We start from the raw sequence: 23,879 nt of genomic DNA, 5'->3' as shown, positions 1-23,879 counted from the left end.
GGTCAAGGTTACCTTTCTCCAGTAGTTTGAGTCGGATGTACGATGATCCGACTCCCGCCACAAACGCATCTCGAGCGAGGTCGTTCATATTCTGCTCTGCCGACACTGCTTTGCAGTTACAGCCCCTGGCCAGCTGTAGGAGCTCATTCGCGTATTCCTCCATCGTTTCGCCGGACTGCCGTCGTTGAGTGGCTAAGAGGTAATGAGCGTGTATTTCGTTGGGCGGTTTAATATAATGCTTCTTAAGAAGCTCGAGGGCCTTTGTATAGTCGGTGGCCGCACGGATCGCGAGGTAGACGGTGTCGCTTACCCTCGCATGGAGGACCCGGAGTCTGCCATCATCTGTGGTGACCGCTGCGGAGGCTGCCAGGTAGTCCTCAAAACACTTCAACCAGTGGTCGAAGGTGTTAGAGGCGCCCAACGCACGTGGATCTAGTGTAAGGCGTTCAGGCTTCAGTATCTGCTCCATACTCTCTTTTTTTTTTCTTCGACGAGAGTTTATTTACAGCAAATAAAATTGATGCACGTTATCACACACGAGGCTTGATGCTCAGGAAATAAAGGCTTTTATTTGCTGTAACAAGGCAGCTACTAATTATATACACGATCCCAGACTGAGGGGTCCCAGACAGAGCAGAGACCTTTATACCTCTCCCAGGAGGCGGAGCCCGACTGGGATGTACCACAATAACTATAATACAAGGTGTAACAGCCCAACCCTAACCCCAACAGCAACAAGTAGAACAACCCATCCCTAACCCCAACAGCAACATATATACATACTTGTAGTACTGGCCAGACCCTGGCTCAGTACTATCTAGTGGGAACCAACGATGGTTCACTACAACCGGTAAATCCTTTCAAGCGGATATATTTGATGAGGAATGGGTCCCTTTGGCTATAGCTTCTGGTGACAGTCTGGTGACCAACTCAGAGACCAGAAAAGGAAACATTGGCCAGGATATTCCACTCCTGTTCTTATCTGGTGGGTCCGCCGACAAGAGCAGAAAATACCGCGGGAAGTCCAAAGTCGCATTTTATGTCAGCAAGAAAGCTTGCCGCGATAGATCCCTTCGACACCCCCTCCAATGACAGTACCAATGGGGTGAGGTCAGATGGGGCAGGGCCGACTGGGAGGGGGGGCGATGGGCCCAGACCGGGAGAAGCCAGTCGATTCGGGGGAGGAAGTGCTCGCTGCGCCCTCTGCACTAGAAATCGGTGGGCAGAGGGAGGGAGGGGGGTCCTGATGCATACTCTGCACTACGGATCGGTGTGGGGAGGGTGATGATCAGGACTGGCCATTGGGGGGTGGGGTGGAGGGCTGGTGATCACAGAGGGGAGGGGGTGAAGGGAGGGGGTGATCAGTCTGGATGGGGGGGATTGCAATAGGCCGTGGGCCCACGCAGGAACTAGAGGGGTTGCTTTGTGAAGGCTATGAAGGAAGCTGAGAGCAGCAGAGGCTGAGTGACAGGTCTCTGAGACCTGTACATGCACAATGGTATCGTCTGCTGCTCTCAGCCAGTGTTTGGGCATCTTAAACCCCGCTCCCCCTACAGGCGAGAAACCGTTTCTGCTGTTTTTTTCATGCACTGAATGCATAAGATCATAGGTTTGAACTCGCCCAAAAAATGGATCTGAAACTCCCATTTTCATACCTGTCCTGGATGTAGAATTATTTGGTAAGATCACCCTCAGGATGTTGGCAAGGGCAAAGCTAATGGAAAGACATGTCAGTGATCAGTACCCCATTGCAGCTAAGATCCTTCAACTGTAATTCAATTGGCATATCTGGAGTCAAACTAGATATGCAGTTATGTCCACTGAAGCAACACTTATCTGTGTGAGTGCCAGTGGCTGTTTCGCAGCAGCTAACCCTTGGTGCACTGACTTGCAAAATTGTTGACTGCCATGATGTGTCTTGGTCAACTGGGCAAGCAATTATTTCCCCTTACAGAGTTGGCAATGGCACACTGGCTGAGGAGAGTGCTCTTAATCCTTGGCAAGTGTCCCCCATAGACCAGGTTGAACATAAGGCCTGGGAATGAAGCTTTGGACAATGCCTGCACCTGCGTTGAGAGCTCAGGATGCAGTAGAGTAGCCAAAACTGTGGCCGCTTGGTCATGTGGTATGGGACATGGCTGGTGTGGGGTGTTGCCAAAGCAGTATGCGAAAGTAGGACTGGGTTTCAATGTGGTTACTAGGATATGAGTCAGTGGGCTCTGAGAGTCAGCTTCAGATAATGAATGGGCGAAGAGTGGTCCTTAGGAGACAAATGCTAACTGTCAAGTCTCTCACTTTGACACTGCGGTATGGAAAATGAAGCCTGTTGATCTTGCTGGTATTCTTCTCGCTCATAGGCAGTAGTAATATGTTCCTGTTAGGCTGAAGGGAAAGGCTGGCAAGTTTAGGGATCCCTGGCTGATGAGAGATATTGAGGCTCTGGTCAGGAAAAAGAAGGAAGAAGCATACATTGGGTTTAGGCAATCGGGGACAAGTGAATTTCTTGATGAAATGAATGATGAAAAAAAGTGTAATAGTACAGTTAGGAGGGAAGTCAGATGGGCAAAAAGAGGATATGAAATGAATCTGGCAGGTGAGGTTAAAGAAAATCCTAAGAGGTTCTATGGCTATATTAAGAGTAAAAGGGTGGCTCGAGAGAGAATAGATCCCCTTAAAGATAGCATGGCTGTTTGTGTGTGGAGCCACAGGAAATGGGTAAGATTTTTAATGATTATTCCTCCTTAGTTTACTGAGGAGAAAATCACAGCTGATAAAGAAATAAGGGAAACAAGTGGTGATGTCTTGGGACACATGCATATTACTAGGGAGGAGGCATTTACAGCCTTAAAGCGCATTAAAGTGAATAAATCTCCTGGACCTGATCAAGTGCATCTTCTGATCTTGTGGGAGGCTAGGGAACAAATTGCAAAGGCCCTTACAGAGAGATTGCTTCATCTTCACTGGTGAAGTTCCAGAGACTGGAGAATGGTTAATGTTGTTCCATTGTCTAAGAAGGGTAGCAAAGACAAGCCAGGGAATTACAGGCTGGTGAGCCTGACATCAGTGGTGGGTACATTACCCGGAGGAGATTCTGAGGGACAGGATCTACCAATATTTGGATAGTCAAGGTCTGATTAAGGATAGTCAGCATGGCTTGTGAGTGGGGAGTCATGTCTGATGCACCTTTAGAGTTTTTCGAAAAGGTAACCAAGAGGATGGATGAGGGTAGGGCAGTAGATATTGTTTATATGGACTTTAACAAGACTTTGACAAGGTCCTGTATGGCAGGCTAATCTGAAAGGCTAGATCACATGGGATCCAGAGAGAGCTAGCTAATTGGATTCAAAATTGGCTTGATGGTAGGAAGGTGTGCCTCAGGGGTCGGTGTTGGGACCCTTGAAATTTATTATTTATATAAATGATTCAGATTTGAATATACAAGGCATGATTAGTAAGTTTGTGGATGATCCTAAATTAGGAGGTATCGTTAATAGCAAAGGAGGTTATCAAAAATTACAGGGGGATCTTGATCAGTTAGGTAAATAGGCCGAGGATTGGCAAATGGATTTCAATATAGATAAGTGTGAGGTGTTGCATTTTGAAAAGTCAAACCAGGGTAGAACTTACACAGTGAATGGTAGGGCTCTGGGGAGTGGAACAAAGGGACCTAGGAGTTCAAGTACATAGTTCATTGAAAGCGGTATCACAGATAGACAGGGTGGTAAAGAAGGCGATTAGCACACTGATCTTCATCAGTCAGGGCATTGAGTATGTTACAGTTGTATAAGCCATTGGTGAGGCCGCACTTGGAGTATTGTGTGCAGTTTTGGTTAACCTGTTTAGGAAAGACATTGATAAACTGAAGAGTGTAAAGAAGATTTACAAGGACATTGCCAGGACTAGTGGGCCTGAGTTACAGGGAGAGGTTGGTCAGGTTAGGACTTTATTCATTGGAACATAGCAGAATGAGGGATGACCTTATTGAGGTGTATAAAATCATGAGGGGTGTAGATAGAATGGACGCACATAGTCTTTTTTCCAGGGAGGGGGAATTGAAAACTAGAGGGCATAGGTTTAAGGTGAGGGGGGAAAAATTTAAAAGGGATCTGAGGAGCAACTTCTTCATAGAGGGTGATGCATATATGAAACGAGCTGCCAGAGAAAGTGGTTGAGGCAGGTACAACAGCAAAATTTTAAAAGCATTTGGATAAGTACATGGATGGGAAAGAAATAGAAGGATATGGGCCAAAAGCTGGCAATTGAGACTAGCAGGGAGGGCACCATAGTCAGCATGGACTGGTTGGGCTGAAGGGCCTGTTTCCAGGCTGCATTGCTCTATGACTCTGAGTGAAGAAGAAGACACCAAAGGCAGGAGCAGAACTGTGAAGAGGGAGGGTGTGGCAGGGCCTGCTCCACATGCAGAGGATAAACCCCAGAGAGCCATCACTTGGTGGTGTCCACAGACAGCACCTAACATACCTGCAGATGGTCCAAGAACTACTGTCACTGAAGACTATGCATATTCAGGGAACTGGTTGGTCCCAACCGCCACCTGCTGCAGGATCTGGCACCACAGAGTATCCACTGTCAGTGTTGCTGAAAGTTACAGCTGCGGTCAGTTTTTACGCCAGTGGCTCTTTCCAGGGCTGCACAGGTGACCTCTGTGGGATTTCACAAGCCTCCATACACAAGTGCATCTAGAAGGTGGCGAACGCAATCTTTGCAAGGGCACACAACTTTGTCCATTTCAACTGGGATCATTGCAAGGGCAGTGGGCTTTGCATAAATCTCTGGATTTCCACAGGTGTAGGGTGCCATCAACTGCACCCACATGGCAATCAGATCTCTGGAGCACCTAGCAGTGAACTGCAAGGATTTCCATTTGCTGAATGTTCAGCTGGTCTGTGGCCACATGAAATGCATCCTCCATATCATAGAATCATAGAACCCTACAGTGCAGAAAGAGGCCATTCGGCCCATCAAGTCTGCACCGACCACAATCCCACCCAGGCCCTACCCCCATATCCCTACATATTTTATCCACTAATCCCTCTAACCTACTCATCTCAGGAAACTAAGGGGCAATTTTATCATGGCCAATCAACCTAACCCGCACATCTTTGGACTGTGGGAGGAAACCGGAGCACCCGGAGGAAACCCACACAGACACGAGGAGAATGTGCAAACTCCACACAGACAGTGACCCGAGCCAGGAATCGAACCCAGGTCCCTGGAGCTGTGAAGCAGCAGTGCTAACCACTGTGCTACCGTGCCGCCCATGTGTGCTCAATTCCCAGGAGGTGTGCACAATTCCTACATTCTGAGCAGCTCTCAGATCCCAGACATTTTTCAGGGTCTACAGTGGCCGTAGGGTTGGCTCCTCGGGGACAAGTGCTACCCACTGAGGAGGTGGCCGATCTGTGGAGGTCACAGAGTGCAGCAGAGACAAGGTACAGTGAGGCTTAAGCTGCAACCTGCACTTTGGTGGAGCAAACCATTGGATGCTGAGGGTGAGGTTCTGATGCCTGGACCAGTCTGATGGTCCGCTGCAATACAATCCACAGAGGATGTCACGCATTGTCGTCACCTGCTGTGCCCTGCACAACCAGAGGAGGAGATGGAGGAGCACCATGTTTCTTCCAAGGAGGAGGACATGAAAGGGGATGAAGCTGAGGAAGTTCTTGACAGCGAGGATGTTGGTCGTGAGGCAATGGCAATGTCCAAACAAGGCAGAAGAGCTTGGGATGTGCTCATTGCCATTAGATTCATGTAGAGCGATGAGGACATCCAGTGAGGACACCCCATTACCTTCACATGGCATCTGTGAGCGTTGCTCTCCATTCTGACTGATGGCAGTGCACATTCTCTGTGATAAGGCTCCCGTCAAAGAGATGCAGCGATGCCCATTGTCCGTACATTCCAGCAGGATGATGATTATTTGGAGTGGGGACAGTCCATAGATCCTCACAGATCTTGTGTAAATGTTTGATTCCTGTCTGGCTGATGGCAGCTTGCTTGCTCTCACTGACTAGTGTCATATCACGGTGATGCATCAGGAAAAGTTTCACCTCTCCTGACCTGATGTCATCCTTTGTGAGCTATACTCTTGAGGTTCAGTGTCACTGGAGGCTAAAGAAGATGGGATGTGGGGGGGCAGCCACAACATAAAGATACAGAGAGCACACATGGACAATGACTGGAATGAGTGACGCTAGACCTGTACATTATGGGAGACAAGACGTCGTCATTCCCTACAACATACAGGCATGACTGATGTGTTCAGTAATTGTGAAGAGATGCCACCAATGTGCTGGGAACCTAGCACAAACCACATGGAGGAAGTCCTGGACTGAGAACCCTTCCATTATCTTGTGCAAGAATCAAGTTTTCAGGTCAGGACTACAGGAACACAGCTCATCAGAACAAGAAGCCATAGAATGGGTACAATTACTGAGTTTATTTATAGAGGTGAACTTTATGTACAAATTCTGAACACCTATGCCCACACTATGAATCCTCTGGCATTGGCACTGATGGATCACACCAAGTGCCTGTACCATGAAGTGCATGTCCTGCAGCAATGCCGCATTGACCTTGTTGCATTTCAGTGTCAGCAAAATCGTTTCCAATGTAAGGTGGACAGACTCCTCCATGCAATCCTTCAATCCAGTGGACCAGACATTTCTTCCTGATATTCCCATGTTTGTCTTTGGAGCTCCAGCAACTAAGGCTCATCATCTGACTGGGACTCAGCAGATTCTTGGCCTCCAGCAGTCCTCCAAGTGCAGCTACCCTGGGGCGTCCTTGCCTGAAAGTTTGATCTCCTCACCAGATTGCGACCCCAAACCTGCATTAGAATTAGGTTGCACCGAAGTGTGTGTATCTGCAGGGCATGAGTGAGCGCTGTGACGGTTCTTCTATTTCTGTGTCCTTTCTCTGTGTCCTTTCACTGTGTTGGATCTGGTTGATGGACGACCTGGTCTGTTTCCTAGATGTGTCTGTCATTGGTGCATGGCAGGGGCCTTTAGAAACAGGAGGCGTGACTCACAGCATTGTTGTCTGATGGATTTTGCAGTACTGGAGCCTCACTTGATTTATCGCCACCGACCTCACAATCAGCACAGGAACGGTCAACGTCCTCCCCGGCCAGCTGGATAGCTCGGTCCTCAAGTCTGTGAGAACCTTGAGTTCTGGCATCCATCCGTCCATCTGGGATCTCCCCTTCTTGTTGTGTGTCAGCTTTACCTGCATGAAGACAGATGGAGAAAGTGTAAGCAAGATGCATGCCAGGGCAGATAAGGATGCCTGGCATGAGTGGATGGTGAATGGGACCAGTGAGGTGATGAGGACATGACCCACAGGGAAGATGAAGATATGTGTGCGATAGTGAGAGGTGGTGTCCCTTGAGCTGTAGTGAGTGAGATTCCTGTGGATGTGTAAAGGGTATGTGAGTGTGTGAGTTGAGAGTGATGAAATGACTGACTTACTCTGGCAGAACAAAGAAAACCATTCACCTTCTTGCAGCACTGGATGGCTGTCCTCTTCTGCAGGACAGAACTGGTCCCACAGGCTCCCATGATGGTGACTTTACTGCTAGGTTTTCACCCTGAGAATGGGTAGATTATGTCCTAGCAGTCTCTACTGCATTCTCTACTCCAGGATGGCATCAGAGAATTTTGGGGCAAATTTCCTGGCAGCCATCATTTCCTGGTGACCTACGAAGTGTGGCTCCTATGCGCTGGGACAGCCTTTAAATATGGTGCCAAATTGATTGCAATGCTGAGATAATGGTGGGGTGGGCGAATCAGAGGTCAGTGATGCAGCATGGAAGCTGTAGCCGAATGTTTTTGGAACTAAGTGATGCAATATATGATGATATTCCAAAGATGTGCAGGTTAGGTTGATTGGCCATGCTAAATTTCCCCTTGGTGACAAGAGGAACTAGCGTAAATATGTGGGGTTATGGGGATAGGGCCTGGGTGGGATTGTTGTCAGTGCAGACTTAATTGGCCAAATGGCCTCTTTCTGCACTGCAGAGGTTCTATGAAATGGCAAGAAAAGTTGCCATTGCAGTCGGTGGCCTCAATGCCACTTTTCCCGCTCAGCATTGGCCTTTGCCGATTTCTGGGACCATCACGCCCATTGTCTCAATCAAGCCCTTTCAGAATTATATTTATTTAAATAACATCACCCCACATTCTTTGAAATTCCAATGACTATAGGCCTAACCAACTCAAATGCTTCCCTCATAAGACATTCCCTTCATCCCAGCAAATATTCTAATGAACCTTTTCCTGAAATTCTTCCAATGCAAGTATAACCCTCCGTGCAGCACAGTGGCACAGTGGATAGCACTGCTGCCTCACAGCGCCAGGGACCCGGATTCGATTCCCTGCTTAGGTCACTATCTGTGCAGAGTTTGCATGTTCTCCCCATGCCTGTGTGGGTTTCCTCCGGGTGCTCTAGTTTCCTCCCATAGTCTGACAGATGTGCTCATTAGGTGCATTGGCCATGCTACATTCTCCCTCAGTGTACCCAACAGGCGCCAGAGTGTGGCGACTAGGGCATTTTCACAGTAACTTCATAGCAATGTTAATGTAAGCCTACTTGTGACACTAATAAATAAGCCTAAAGAGGCCAAAACTGTACACACTACTCTCAGGGAGGTCTCACCAATGTCCTGTACAGTTGTAGCAAGACTTTCCCATTTTATTAAATCAAAATACTGCGGATGTTGGAAATCTGAAATAAAAACAGAAAATGCTGGATAAACTCAGCAGGTCTGGCAGCATCTGTGATAACGTTTTGGATCCAAGTGACCTTCCTACCGAACACAAGGTAGAAATATGCAGAATTATATAGTTGGAAAAATGGCAAAGGAGGTGGGGCAGAATAGCAGACACGGCACCCAAACCCTTCATCTTCCTTCCACAGCACCTTGTCCTGCAGTCGTAGGAGATGCATCACCTGCCCCTTTGCCTCTCTCCTCTTCACTGTCCAAGGACCAAGCTCTCCTTTCAGGTGAAGCAGCATTTCTCTTGCGCCTCCTTCAATTTGGTCTACTGTATTCACTGCTCTCAATGCAGTCTCCTCTACATTGATATACTAAAGGGTTAACAAATTAGGCTTTATGGGTTGAGTTTAGGAGTACAAAAGGGGCAGTCACACTATTAGGACTATACTACAGACCCCCAAATAGTGTGAGGGAGATAGAAGAACATATATATAGACAAATTTCTGCCTATAGGAATAAGAGGGCAATAATAGTAGGAGACTTTAACTATCCTAATCTCAACTGGATTTCAAACAATATAAGGGGCATTGGAGGTGAAAATTCATGTACTGTGTCCAGGATTTTTTTAAAAAAAACAATATGTGACAAGCCCAACAAGAGGAGACGCAATTCTGGATTTAGTCTTGGGAAATTAAGTTGGGCAAGTGGGTGAAGTGACAGTGGATGACCATATCGGGGATAGTGACCACAGTTCGGTTAGATTTGGTATTATTATGGGAAAAGACAGACATAAATCAGGAGTAAAAGTTTTAAACTGGGGAAAGGCAAATTTTTTAAAACTGGGAAGTGATTTGGCTGAGGTAGACTGGACAAGACTGCTAAAGGATAAATCAGTGGTAAACCAGTAGGAAGCCCTAATAATTGAGATCCTTAGGGTACAATGCAGACATGACCCCTCCAAAGGTAAGAATGGTATTGCCAAACCTAGACCCCCATGGTTGTCTGGAGAAATAGGGCGGCACGATAGCACAGTGGTTAGCACTGCTGCTTCACAGCTCCAGGGACCTGGGTTTGATTCCCGGCTTGGGTCACTGTCTGTGTGGAGTTTGCACATTCTCCTCGTGTCTGCGTGGGTTTCCTCCGGGTGCTCCGGTTTCCTCCCACAGTCCAAAGATGTGCGGGTTAGGTTGATTGGCCAAGTTAAAAAAAAAAATTGCCCCTTGGAGTCCTGAGATGCATAGGTTGGAGGGATTAGCGGGTAAAATATGTGAGGGTAGGGCCTGGGTGGGATTGTGGTCGGTGCAGACTCGATGGGCCGAATGGCCTCCTTCTGCACTGTAGGGTTTCTATGATTCTATGAAATACAGGGGAAGATTAAACAGAAAAAGAAAGCTTATGATAGTCACAAAAAACTCAACATTGCAGATAGCCTAGAGGTGTATAGAAAGTACAGGGATCAAGTAAAAAAAGAAATAAGGAAATCAAAGAGACGACATGAATAAATATTAGCAAGCAGGTTAAGGAAAACTCAAAGATGTTTTACCAGTATATCAAGAGCAAAAGGATAGTTAAGAAAAATGTGAGATCTATCAGAGATGAAGAAGGTGCAGAAGATATGGAAAGAGCTTTAAACGATTCTTTTTTCTCCAGGTTCACAAAGGAAAGGGATGATGTGGATATCGCAATCCAAGAGAAGCTGTGTGAAATATTGGATAAAATAATCATAACAAGAGAGAAAGTGTTAGAGGAGTTTGATTTCTTAAAAGTGGAAAAGTCGCCAGGAACGGATGGAGTGTTCCCTTAAATGTTGAAAGAGATCAGGAAGGAAATAGTAGATACTCTGAGGATTATTTTCCAATCTTTACTCGACACAGGTGAGGTGCCAGAGGATTGGAGGAATGCAATTGTCGTTCTGTTGTTTAGAAAGGATACAAAGGAATTGCCAAACAATTATAGGCCAGTTAATCTTACTTCGATGGTGGGAAAATTGTGAGAATCAATTCTGAGAGATAGGATAAACTGTCACTTAGAAATGCATAGATTAGTCAGGGATAGTCAGCATGGCTTTGTTAAAGGAAGGTCATGCCTTACAAATTTGATTGAATTCTTTGAAGAAGTGACGAGGATCAATGAAGGTAGTGCAGTGGATGTTGTCTACATGGATTTTAGTAAGACATTTGACAAGGTCCTGCATGGCAGACTGGTCAATAAATAAAAGCCCATGGGATACAGGCTAATGTGATGAATTGGATCCAAAGTATCAAAAGGTAATGGTCAATGGCTGCCCTTGCAAGTGGTGTTCTGCAGGGCTCTGCCATTTGTTTTATAAATTAACTATTTTGACTTGAACATGGGAGCATGATTGGGAAATTTGCTGAAGACACAAAATTTGGCTGTGTGGTGGATAGTGTAGAGGATAGCTGTAAGCTCCAAAATGATATAGATAGATTGGTGGAGTGGGCAGAAAACTGGCAGATGGATTCAACTCTGATAAATGTGAGGTAATGCATTTAGGGAAGTCAAATAATAAAAGAGAATACACAATAAATGAGAGGGATAGATGAAGTGAGAGATCTTGGTGTGCAAGTGCACAGGTCCCTAAAAGTAGCATTACAGGTAGAAAGGGTTGTAAAGAAGGCATATGGAATGTTCTCCTTCGATGGCAGAGGTATAGAATACAAAAAGTAGGGACACCATGATGAAACCGTATAAGACACTGGTGAGGCCACAACTGTGAGTATTGTGTGCAGTTCTGGTCACCACATTACAAGAAAGATGTAATTGCTCTGGAGAGAATGCAGAGAAGACTTACGAGAATGTTGCCAGGGCTGGAGAATTATAGCTACGAGGAGAGATTGAAGAGGTTGGGGTTGTTTTCCTTGGAACGGAGAAGGCTGAGGGGTGACTTGATTGAGCTATACAAAATTCTGAAGGATAGGGAGAGAGTAGACAGGAGCAACCTATTTCAGATGTGTGCTGGACGTGCAGTACCGAGCCTGGACCTGTAAATACATTACCTCTACCCCATGAGCAGGTTAGGCAACCAGAATGAACAAAAGAACATAGGAAATTGATGAGCTGGTCCATAAAACCTGCCTGAGAATCGTGAAAATACAAAAGCATTTTTCATTAAAAATGTGGACATCAGAATTTATCATGAAAATGTTAAGAGCAAGAAATGGGGGAGAAATGGGACAGGAAGTCAAGTGGCACGTGCAGAAAGTGCACCTGCAAGTGAAGAAAAGGTATATTTATAAAGCAAATTTCAAGATTTCCCAAAGTGCTTCACAGCCAATTAAGTATTTCTGAAGCTGATTCACTGTTGTAATGCAAGAAATGTAGCATCCAATGTCGGCACAAGAGTTCTTACAAACAGCAATATGATCATAACTGTTTTAGCAACGATGGTTGAGAAATAAATTTTGGCCCGGACACTGGCAGAACTTCAAAAACTCTACTTCGAAATAGTGAAATGGGATCTTTTGCGTCCACTAGGGAGGGCTTCAATTTAATGTCTCATCGACCAGCACCTCTGATAGTGCAGCATGCTCTCACTCCTACATGTTCTGACAGAGAGCGGGAGTTCTGCCCGCTAAGCCTAGGCCAGTACACTCACACACTTAATGGTTGAGATGAACATTGTGAGAACACAAGGAAGAAACATTGCAGTGGAGATTTCGGAATGCGAGACTGAGACCTCAAAGGACCTCAATGCTTTGTTTGCCCATAATAGCCTTTATCCCTGAAACAATAATGTCCATTATAGATGGGATGAAATTTTCTCAGAAAAAATGTAAGTGTCGAATGGCAAGAAAACGGGAGATTTTATCGCTCGTTTTTCCCGTGAGGTAAGTGGTGGTAATTAACAGCACTCTGTTTAATCCAGAGGCTGCAATGTGATTCCCACCAGTAGTGGGAGAGGGCGGAGCCTATTCATGCCAGGAAGCCGGTTGTGTACTGCTAGGCATGACACCCAATATCCCAGCATGTGGTGTACACAGTATACTTGGAGATCTGCCAACTGCCACCCACACTATGGACATCACCCCCAGTCCCCTGGACATCATCCATAGACATCTCCCCCCCCACCCCCTCCATGGGCCACTCCTGATCACTGCCCCCAACCCCCGATTGCCACCCCCATCCCCTGATGCAGAGTCCCCCTCTTCCCTCCCATCCTGCCAAGTTCCCCACACCCCCAACCTCCCCCAGGTCTCCCACTGTCAGGCTCTGCACCATCAGACTCCACCCCCAACAGGCCCTGCCTCCTCAGGTGTCACCCCTTGGCACTACCCAGTGCCCAATGGGCCATGGCAGGGTGCCAGGCTGGTACTGCCAGGCTGACACTGCCCAAGGGGCTCTGTTCACCCCTGCCCCTGACCACCTGCGGGACCTCAATGGCCTCCAGTCCTACTGGTAAGGCCATCACTTCTGCTCCCTGGTAGTGAGGACTATCTATGATCCTTGCTGGTGAGGATATCAATCAGTGAGGTCAGAAAAGTAAGTGAGCCCGGATGATTGCGTCCTGGGCTCACTAATTACATTAAAATGAGCTAATACATATTTAAGGCAGCACAGTTAAAGCAGGGCAGCACAGAAGCACAGTGGTTAGCACTGCTGCTTCACAGTGCCAGGGACTCCGGTTCGATTCCCGGCTTGAGTCACTGTCTGTGTGGAGTTTGTACATTCTCCCCGTGTCTGCGTGGGTTTCCTCCAGGTGCTCCAGTTTCCTCCCACATTCTGAAAGATGTGCTGGTTAGGTGAATTGACCCAAATAGGTGGCGACTAGGGGAATTTCACAGTAATTTCATTGCAGTGTTAATGTAAGTATTACTTGTGACTAATAAATAAACTTTAAGTCGGAAGGGCATGAGGCTGATTACGCTGGCAGAATGGGGCCGCCAATATCAGGAGAGGTGAGAAATCAGGCACGCACCCAATCTTTTGCCTCTCGCTCATATTTTTTGCCCCACTGCACTACTCAACCAGTGCAGTGTGGGCAGAAAAAACCCACCCATGATGTTTTAAAGAAACAAACCCATGCTTGCCCATGTTCATGATGTTTGTGGTTGAAGTAAGATGGAGGCTGACATGGTGGCACAGTGGTTGGCACTGCTGCCTCACAGTGCCAGGGACCTGGGTTTAATTCCGGCTTTGGATGACTGTCTGTGTGGAGTTTGCACGTTCTTCTTGTGTCTGTGTGGGTTTCCTCTGGGTGCTCCAGTTTCCTCCCGCAAACCAAAATTGTGCAATGTAGGTTGATTAGTCATGCTAAATTGTCCCTTAGTGTCCCAAGATATGTAGGTTAGATGGATTAGCCGGATAAATGTTTGGGGTTATGTGGATAGGGTGGGGAAGAGGACCTGGGTAAGATACTCTGTCAGAGAGTTGGTACAGACTCGATGGGCTGAATGGCCTCTTCTGCTTTGTAGGTATTCTATGATCATGAAGCCATAAAGGTCCTGGGATCATTTTAACCTGATATGTTAACCTACAAACACTTTGAATGACTCCTGCCCAGTTTTGCCATTGTATTTACCTGTATTTTTGCCGCCCTATAAACAGCAGACAGTCAGTGGAACCGAAGCTGGGTGAGTATGGCTGGGTGTTTGTACACTGATGACATAGAATGGTGCATAGGAACAGCCATGATACTTAAATTTTTCAGAAGGTAGGCTGAATGACTCCGTGGACCTGTTGGATTTCAGAGATGTATATCTTCTAGTTTTTAGTGACATGAAAACTGCACCACTAAATCAACCCCAGTCCCCCATGGCCAGAATTTGTGTATTTCTAACTGTAAATATAAAGGGAACTATACTGATAAAACAGCCAGAATTGTGCAAGTTCGGAGCTTCCAAGGGTAACATCACAATCACTGCGACCAGTCCAAGGCGGGCTTTATTTCCAGATGCCTTGTTATCTGAGTCACTAAAATCCCAGCCTGCAACACAAATCATCAGACCGTAGTCAAAATTCAAAACAATGGGAAGTCAAAGATTTAAATTCCTAGGCAAATACCTAAGGCTTCAGATCTTTTTGAATTTGAAGTTATGTCTCTGTAATGCTGGCAAGTCCTTTGTTTTTTTTTTGCAGAATCAGAGTCAGGTGTGATGAAACAAAATGGGAATAGGAGCCCTCACTGCTTTCATTTGGAAAACGAAAGCAGTGTTTCATATGAATTTCACAGGAACTGTCACACTGCTCCTGCTTTTCCTTTTTTCACTTGCACTCAACTTTCAACCTCAATTTTTCTGCTTTTCCCTTTCCTTCATTCTGGGTAATTCATGTCCCCTCACTTCATGTCCTATTTCCTTACATGTTCGTCCCTCTAATTGCTTTAGCATTTTTACATTTATTTTTCAGTTATTTTAATTCGCTTCAGTTGTTAGTTTCTTTTATTCAGTATTGGCCAGGATTTAGACCAGATGCAGTGTTACTGGATGATCAAGTATCATGATGTGCTCATTAGAATATAAGGTTCACCAAAGAGAATTTTAAGTTCCATTAATGAGATTCTGTACCACTTCTTCCTTTGACCATGAAGTTGTCTTTTCAACTTACGTTATTACACATTTGGCAGCATTGCTTCCTTCTCCGTTTACATCAAATCTAGGCAAAGTTTGTTGCCACTGATTGCCTTTCCTGTTCATGAGGACTGTTGTATTTTAAATTCTGCAATATAATTAGAGGATAAATGATCGTGTGGATTCAGTGCAAGATAAAACCATCTACATATTTCAAACATTTACTGATGAGTTTCTTCATGAATTTCAAGGTGTTTGATTTCTACAAGGTCACGTAGCCCCATCACTGCAGTCGGCTCACTTAAAAAGTATTGACCAGCCAAGACCTTTTGGCCATGATCTTTTGACCCTGTCAAATGCACAGGGCACCAAAGGAAATAACGATTTTTAAAGAAAAACGCAAGAATTTTCGGAGACGTGATATCAAATTACTTGTAATAAGTATGATTTTACAGCGTATGATTTTAGAATAACTGTGATAAAAATCGCTTCAACTTAATAGACGGAACAAAATATTGCAGTGTAAATAAAATGTAAAACTGAACATGAATACAGCCTTTTCGGCAAAGGAATTTTAACATATTGCAAAATTGAGTCAATTAAAAGCAAAATTTTCAATCATCTTGGAGAATACTGAAAATGTATCTTCTTTAGCTTTATAAAAATAATGAGGTTTATAGATAACTGAGGGTAGTAGACACGTTGTAAATAGGTTAAATGAGCGTCTGTAGACAGATTACCAATTCTAATATTAGAACACCGTTACAAACCAAAGGGCTGACAATTCTTTCAGTAGACCTATCTTCTGGAATATCCAAGCAGAAAACTTTACCCCTAGTTTTTACTACTTCAAAAATTGTGAATTTTGTTTTATCAACTATTTCTGTTGACTCTGAAGTTAGAGTTGGCAAAAATAGAACCAGAGATAGAAAAGCGGATGTATCGCGAAGTCCTGGAGTTTTTTTAAAGTTTTAGCAAATACAATATTGAAATATCGAGAACGCCGGTATTGAAATCTCCGTGTTTTATTCACGTATATAATTCGAGAAATTAATTCACAGTCCACTGACAAAGTCGTGGACTAACAATTGTCGAGGTGCTCATGATTTGGTGAAGTATTGACTCCATGGTTTATCATAACTTGCTACCCAGTTAGTCCAGTGTCGTCACGTTATCAGTTTCTAAATTTTATCTAAGATTCACCGGATTCTTTCGCAGTTGGCTGTCCGGTAACAATTGCAGCAAAATACGACTCTTATTTTGTCATTCCAAAGCTTTGTGCTACACAAACTTTAGCTACACATTTTATGTTCCTTTCTACTGTGGTGTAAAATGAGAACTTAGAATTCAAGAGTTATAAATGCATGCAAAACTAATGAAGAAGATCCGCAGTACTTTAACATCCGTTCGTATCTATGTATATTCATTTGTACCTGTTTTACTGAGAAGTTAGGGCTGCTTTATTGCTTATGGTTCTAGTGCCACCTGGAAGTACAGACAGGAGGTCAGAAATGGTTAAATTAAAGTTTGAACGTGAACTAGAAGAAATACCGCTGAGATTTACATTTAAAATTAGTTACCTTAAAGACTAACAGCAAAAATAAATCGTTATTAATAAATCAATTTGCTCATATTTCGTGGAAACATTTTTTCAAACTAAAAGTTGCAATTCAGGTTAAATTCTTCATAGTATGCTTTATGATGAATCCTTTAAAATATAACATTTCAAACATGAAGAATTATAAGGTTGCTAGCACAGAAGCATAGATGTTATTAAAAGAAAAGTTATCATCGGTTATTAATCAAATAGCATGGAGAAGGCCTTCAAGTTTTAATTGACAGGCTCAGTGCCCTGATCGAGTTCATTTCCTATAATATTCCAGCTGCTGACAAGATATGAGTGCTGGATGTTAGGATATTCAGTTAGCAATTGGTTCTACGGTGTCTAGCCAACTGCATGGACCTGTTAAGTAAGCGTTAGCTCGTAGAACAGAACACTTTTCAACTTTTTAACGGAAGCTTTATGTGGCTGCACTTATGCAGTATGATCAAGTTTGACTAATGTTGATTCTCTTGTCGACTTCTTACGCGCTGAAAATTATTAAACCAGCCCAAGTGATGATTAGAAAATTGCTTGAATCTTGTAAATCAATCTAATTATACCATACTGTGTACCCCAGTATCGGGGCTATGTTCCAGTGGGATAGTTCTCCGCAGAGAATCGCTGAAGATACTTTGAGGAAAAAAATCATTATGAAACAAGTTTGATCATTTCTCTGGTAAAATAACTGCAGTGATTTGAGTATTTTGATCACCTCGTCCACTGAGGGTGAAAATCAATATTTGCATTAAGATGAGTGCGACAAGTACATGACAATAAAGCATGATTGGCCATAAACACATTGAATAAAAGTAACGGATCGTACAAAGTCTGTTTATTAGATAGTGCAAAAGTAAAGGGGGGGGGGGTCCAATGAATAGAATTGTAAAGATAGCAATAAATAGTGGCGACACATTTCAAAACAATTAGTGGAAACCTTTCTAAAGTATTATGGCGTTTACAGACATATTTTCTGGACCAATTCGTGAACGGGGACATGTAAGAAGAGAATGTGAGTTACAAGAGGTGAATATCCTGTCAAAATAATAAATAACTCTTCAGAACCCGTTTGTGACCGCGTCTGGTTGCGCTTCTGCCTGCTGCTCAGATGCGGTGACATTTTGATGTAATTATTGCCTAAAAGCTCTGCCCAGTATTCCTCTCTCTGTCCTCTGTTTTTGCCCAAGGCCACTGGCATGGAAAGGATCATTTGCTACCAACTGGGCTGTTTGATGAGGGCCTGACCCAGCGACTCATCTATCAGCACAGTGTCGTTTCTTTTATTTACATCTGTCTTTAGCATTCTAATTACTCTGTTTATTACTATAGCCTAAAGGAGCCCGTAAAAAACAAGGGGAATGGAGATTTCCATAACAATAAAGAGTCTCATATTTGCTGCTTTCCAAGTGTTTGCTGCTGTAATGACCTATGGGTGTCCTTTCAAAAAATTAACCATCAAAAGTCACATTGTGCCGTCAGGTTATTGACTGCGCATAGAATTATATAAGGAATATAATCACGTAATGTAATTTAAAAGGAATTGTCGCATTCGAAAAGAACTAAGTAATAACATAAACCCAGGTGCCCGATGTGCCCCCGCAATTTCATCTGAATTCGGAATATTTACCTCTCATGGCTTTTATGTTCTTTCTGAGTAAAATTGCATTGGTTTTAGTGGAATTAGGTTAAAATATCAAGGTTCCTGTTGGTCTGTGTGGCCATATATTGAGACCATTCTCTACTAAATGTGGCTCGCTTAATCTGATGGTACCGTCAGATATTAGATACGATTTCTTTCATTTAATGAGTCATATTTCTGCCCCAGTAGGGTACTACCCCTAGATGTGGCAAAAACTTAAACGCATCTATAAAGAATACAGTTATGATTTCGCTACCAGCAGCTCATGGAGGAAAATTGCACCCACGTGCTGGTTGTATGACTAAGCGAATTCGCTTTCGTGCTTTTTTTCCTCTTCCTGAGTGTCTTAATAGTAATGTAAATAAATATGAAGCAGTTAATTTGCATGGTAGATTAACCCGGGAACCTATCAGAATTCCAATCATTTCTCTAATTCCGTTTGGTAACTCTAAGCCGCCACACAACCATTTTGCGCTAACTACGTATTAGAAAACATGTGTCTCTGTGTAAAAATCTAAGTTAAGCAGCCCCCAGGAATTGAGGCATCTCTGCTCAGAATATATATTTCCGCAAGGTGTTTTATGAATTAATCATGTTTGATCAGCAGGTTTCGTTTTTACATTGTAAAATATATTTCTACTTTACGAGTTCTAATTGTATTATTTTAACGAGATGTCGGTGTTTATCGTGTCTATGCTTCACTGTTCTGAGTGATTGTATGGAAGTCTGTGACCACGCATCCCTTTTGGCTGCAGATGAAAGGATGTCGATTGTGGGATAACGTGTATGTCAGTCTATTCAGCATGCTGTATATTAACACCAGGACGCAAATTAATGTATGGATTTGTTCCAGATTTTAGTGATAATTTATTATCCTTTGTGTTGCCATATGAGCAAACTGATAGATAATGCAATAATATCCACGTAATTAAGCGAGCACAACTTAATCATGAAATGAGAGCAGTTTTGCTGTCCGTCCCATAGCTCTCTGTGTTGATCCGTGTTGAGTGATCGCTGTGCAACCAGCAAACATCCAGGGACAATTTCCCACTTACAGCCAGCAACAGCCCCGCTGCGGCATATTACAAAAGAAATGGGTGGGACACCTGGAAATAACAAAGGGAGGCTGGGAAAGCAGGAGCTGTGTCTTCACCAATATTAATACTTACTCATGAAGAACATGGAGAGAGCCAACTGGAAAATAGGCTGCAAATTCAGATCAACCTGGGAAGATTAAATTCATATCAAATGAATTTAAGGATTTTTTGAGAAATTAATAACAGTAGTTTTGTAGTGAACAGATAAACGGTCAGTGATATTCAGCGTCATCTGTGAAGTTACTATGAGTGTATTTTATTGAAATAATCCATACATTTATACAGATAGTGTACTATTTGGGCACTATGAAATGTACCACCAAGAAAAGTTCTATTCATTTTTAGCCTTCCCTGAAATCTCTTCACTCAACCTTAAACTTCTGCTTTAATTTATCAGGAATTATGGCGGTCATGTAATAAGGACAACAAATTATTTGCGAATATGAGATTCACTCTGCTGGGGTTTTAATACCTGTTGCTGCAGGCTGAGTCATTGTTTACAATTATTCTTGTCGTCCAAGGAAATTAAAAAGCCAACTGCGCACTAATGTGTTTTAAAATTACTTTTTGAACTCGCAGCGATTTTCAACGCTCTGTTTTCTTGGATATGAACTGTATATGCAATGGAGGTTCAAGAAGAGGCAGTGTTCGAGTATTTCTTCCAAACTCTCATCTAAATGACATCAATAATGGGGCCCACACTTTAATGAGCTCTCGAGTTTAAAGACTTGAAGGATATTAACAAGCGCCTTGACAAATGGTGCTTAGAACCACATTAAAGACAGTGCTAATGGAGCGCATAATGACGGCTAATTTTCGATCAGATATAAATTAGAGCCCCAACAGTTATTTGCCTAAAGGACTTTATGTAAATGATTCCGTTCTGTATAAACTGAGGAGCGAGTAAAGCCCTGACATACTGGCACTCCTTGTGGAAATGATTAATAGATCTGCGGCAGAATGTAGCTGACAAGGGGCCGCACAATATATATTCAATATAGAATATGCATCTATTCTCAGATCAACCCCTAATTCATATTATGATGATCCCATCCATGTTATTTTCAAATACAGTCCTAAGTAGCTCAGCCTTATGCTTTGAACATGGATGTTGCTGGAGCATTGTGGTAATCCCGGAGCTGTCTGCTTATTATTGTAAAAGTGAAGTCCGTATATCGCTCCATGCATTCTTTATGGGTGCAGTTGTTACACTGAGTTTCTGCTATTAGAGTTTTATCTATCAGTTTAGATTTTTGGTGCTAAAAGGTGCTAATGTGTAAGGATATGGTTCGAGGTTCGTGGTTATTCTTTATGTCGGACAGTCTGAGGTAGAAGAGGAAGGGTTAGCAGGTTTACCCACTGGTGAATCAGGTATGCAAAAGGGGGACCCATGATCTACAAAATAATTCCTTTCCTCTTTCAAGTGACAGTCTATTAAACATATATTCATATTAGTGGAAAGGTCATGTCATAAGAAATAAAACATGGGGATATCATCACTTCAAAATGAATGTGCGGGATATCGGGCTTTCCGCTGGTTGGTTGTTTTTTTTTATTATTTTTGTCAAATTATTGTACCAGATTTGCAATGATGTATTGGAACATTTCAGGCAATGTGCCCTGTTCAGAAATTCTGACGTATAAATGTGTGAATGCGCTGTTATTTGGCGATGTTCGTGCTGGGTTTGACATGCATTTCAGTACGTTTTGCAAAACAGCATTTTAAAAGGTAGCCCCAGTACATTGTCTGTCCTAACATTCTAATTCAGATTAGTCATGTGTTCCAATCTGACGATGCCTTTTTGCAATGGAGAATTTGAATGACATTGTATCTGGCTACTGAGATCACGATCTTGCTGCATTTAACCCAACATCAAAAATGGCGATTCTCGTTACCAAAATTATAATGGACTTGTTGATTAGATATGGTGCTTTTATCGCTAAATATTGAATGTGACATTTGATGAGATCATGAAAGATGTTTATAACAATTAATGTCGCTTCTTTACTGCTGGTTAGTGCCTGATTCCGATTAATTTTCATTCTTAAAATTGATCTGACTGCATTAGTGGTTTGTTACCTTTAAACATAGTTGTAAATATCTTGTTGAGACATAAAGCGTTATTATGGGCCTTAAGATATAGTATGTGTTATATATAAATATCAATTACTGTTTAATTGTAAAAGCTCTGATCTTTGTTCTTCATGTTGTTGTAAAACTGGAGGTGCAGATTTAGCGAGCATCACCCACTTGTAATAAACCATATTAGCTCAGGGAGGGATTCCCTTTGTTTAAATTCTATTTATTGGAGAAAATGTTTGTTGTATTATTTATTCAGCTGCTCTTATGTTCTTTCTGCCCGGTTGCAAACGTTACATTTTACATTGATATAACAAATTCAGGCCATTTAATATAACAACCAATACATGGAAACTTTAAAATAAACAAATTGTGAGGTATGTCCCATAGAATACCATACTTCAAATTAAAGATTGGAAACGCGTGTGGTTTTTAAATGTTCTGCCCTATGTGTTTACTTCCTTATAATTTCTGGAAGCAGTGTAACATGAAAGTAACTGATGTTCACAGTGTTGTGAAAGAGGAAGTATGTTATTCTCTCATAAGCAGAACACCAGAAGACAACATGGAGGGTACCAGATAAAGGGCACGTGAACACAGTATGGAAAATACACAGGGGACAAGGTGAGAAAGATATAAATGTATACTGAAGTCAGAAGAGAGAGAGAGTGAGATAGACAGATAGGTAAAAAATATAGATGGATGGATGGATGGATGGATGGATGGATGGATGGATGGATGGATGGATGGATGGATGGATGGATGGATGGATGGATGGATGGATGGATGGATGCATGGATGGATGCATGGATGCATGGATGGATAGATAGATGAATGGAGAGTGAGGGGGAGGGACAGAGGGAGGGAGAGATGGAAAGTGAGGGGCTGGATGGATGGAGAGTGAGGGGGAGGGAGGGAAGGAGAGTGAGGGGATGGGTGGATGGATGGATGGACATTATATAAATAGATGTGAACATGCTGGTCCATTAGGCATTCTGGAAAACCCAATAACTAAATGCCATCCAGGTACTTCTAAATGCCCACCAGCTGAAAAGAGCAAGAGCCTGAAATCATTGGATCATTTCATTAATATAACTTATTTTTGTTACAGACTGAGAAAATCTTTATCAAATTCTTGGGTTGCTAAAATACAGGTTTTCGGTATTGAAATATACCTTCTTTTGAAGTATTGCGAATGAATGTAAATATACATTTGACATTAATGTGGATTGTGTACTTTCTGTGTATTCTTTCCACATCAACCACAACAACAAAATACCGTTGCTTTCTTTTGAAAGGTATAACGCTACAAGGATGCACAAGAACCAGCTTTAATTATTTCCTTACAATTGCACTACAAATATCGAAATCATTTCTTTCCAATCACCTATTCAATTAATTATCAATTACAATAAATGGAAGGATGCTGGGGAATGTGGCTCTTTTAAGTTAGCAGAGGGGTAATATTCCTACCAATTATGATTTAGGAATATATTTTATATTTTGCATCTCAAAATGTTCGCTATTATAATTTCAACTTAATATTTCTTCCTCTTCGATTATTTCGTGTTTACATTGCATGGCTGAGATGATGCTCCACCATGTTATCTTATATGTTTGCATAGTCATTCAGTGCGTGCAGCCTGTCAGTTTAAATATCCATTGGTTAGGTTGCAATATTGGTTGATTTTCCATTAATTCGTATTCACTATATATAAATGAGTTTATTTTGAAGGACGATCCGTATTTATCCCCAGAACGTTAAACTCTCTATCTTAATGAGCATATGGAAGACGTAACATATATTAACATTAAATACCGCTGTGTGGATCACACACAAACTCAAGCTTAAAATATACAGAATATTTTCATTTACTCACCTAAAGCATTGTTAAGAAATACAATTACACACGCGGTATGTTTTGCCTTCACTCACGGTCAGTCTCCGTTGATTTCTGGTTGAAAAAAAACACCAGGCATTCTTATACCACTACAACCGATTAATATTGCATTAACCGTATTTTTAAAAAAAATTCCAAAAGCACAATATAATGCCACCTCTATACCAAATCCATCTATTATTAACGAAAAGGTAATTGGAGAACTATGTGCGTGGTTTAGAGCTGTTAAGGGACAAACACTGCGAAAATAGGATCTGGTTTCATTTGCAAAATATAACGTTTTTTGGGTGGGAGGAGTCTC

This window comes from Mustelus asterias, chromosome 1, assembly GCF_964213995.1.
Source record: "Mustelus asterias chromosome 1, sMusAst1.hap1.1, whole genome shotgun sequence".
Lineage (NCBI taxonomy): Eukaryota > Metazoa > Chordata > Chondrichthyes > Carcharhiniformes > Triakidae > Mustelus > Mustelus asterias.
This window is presented reverse-complemented; position numbering follows the sequence as displayed.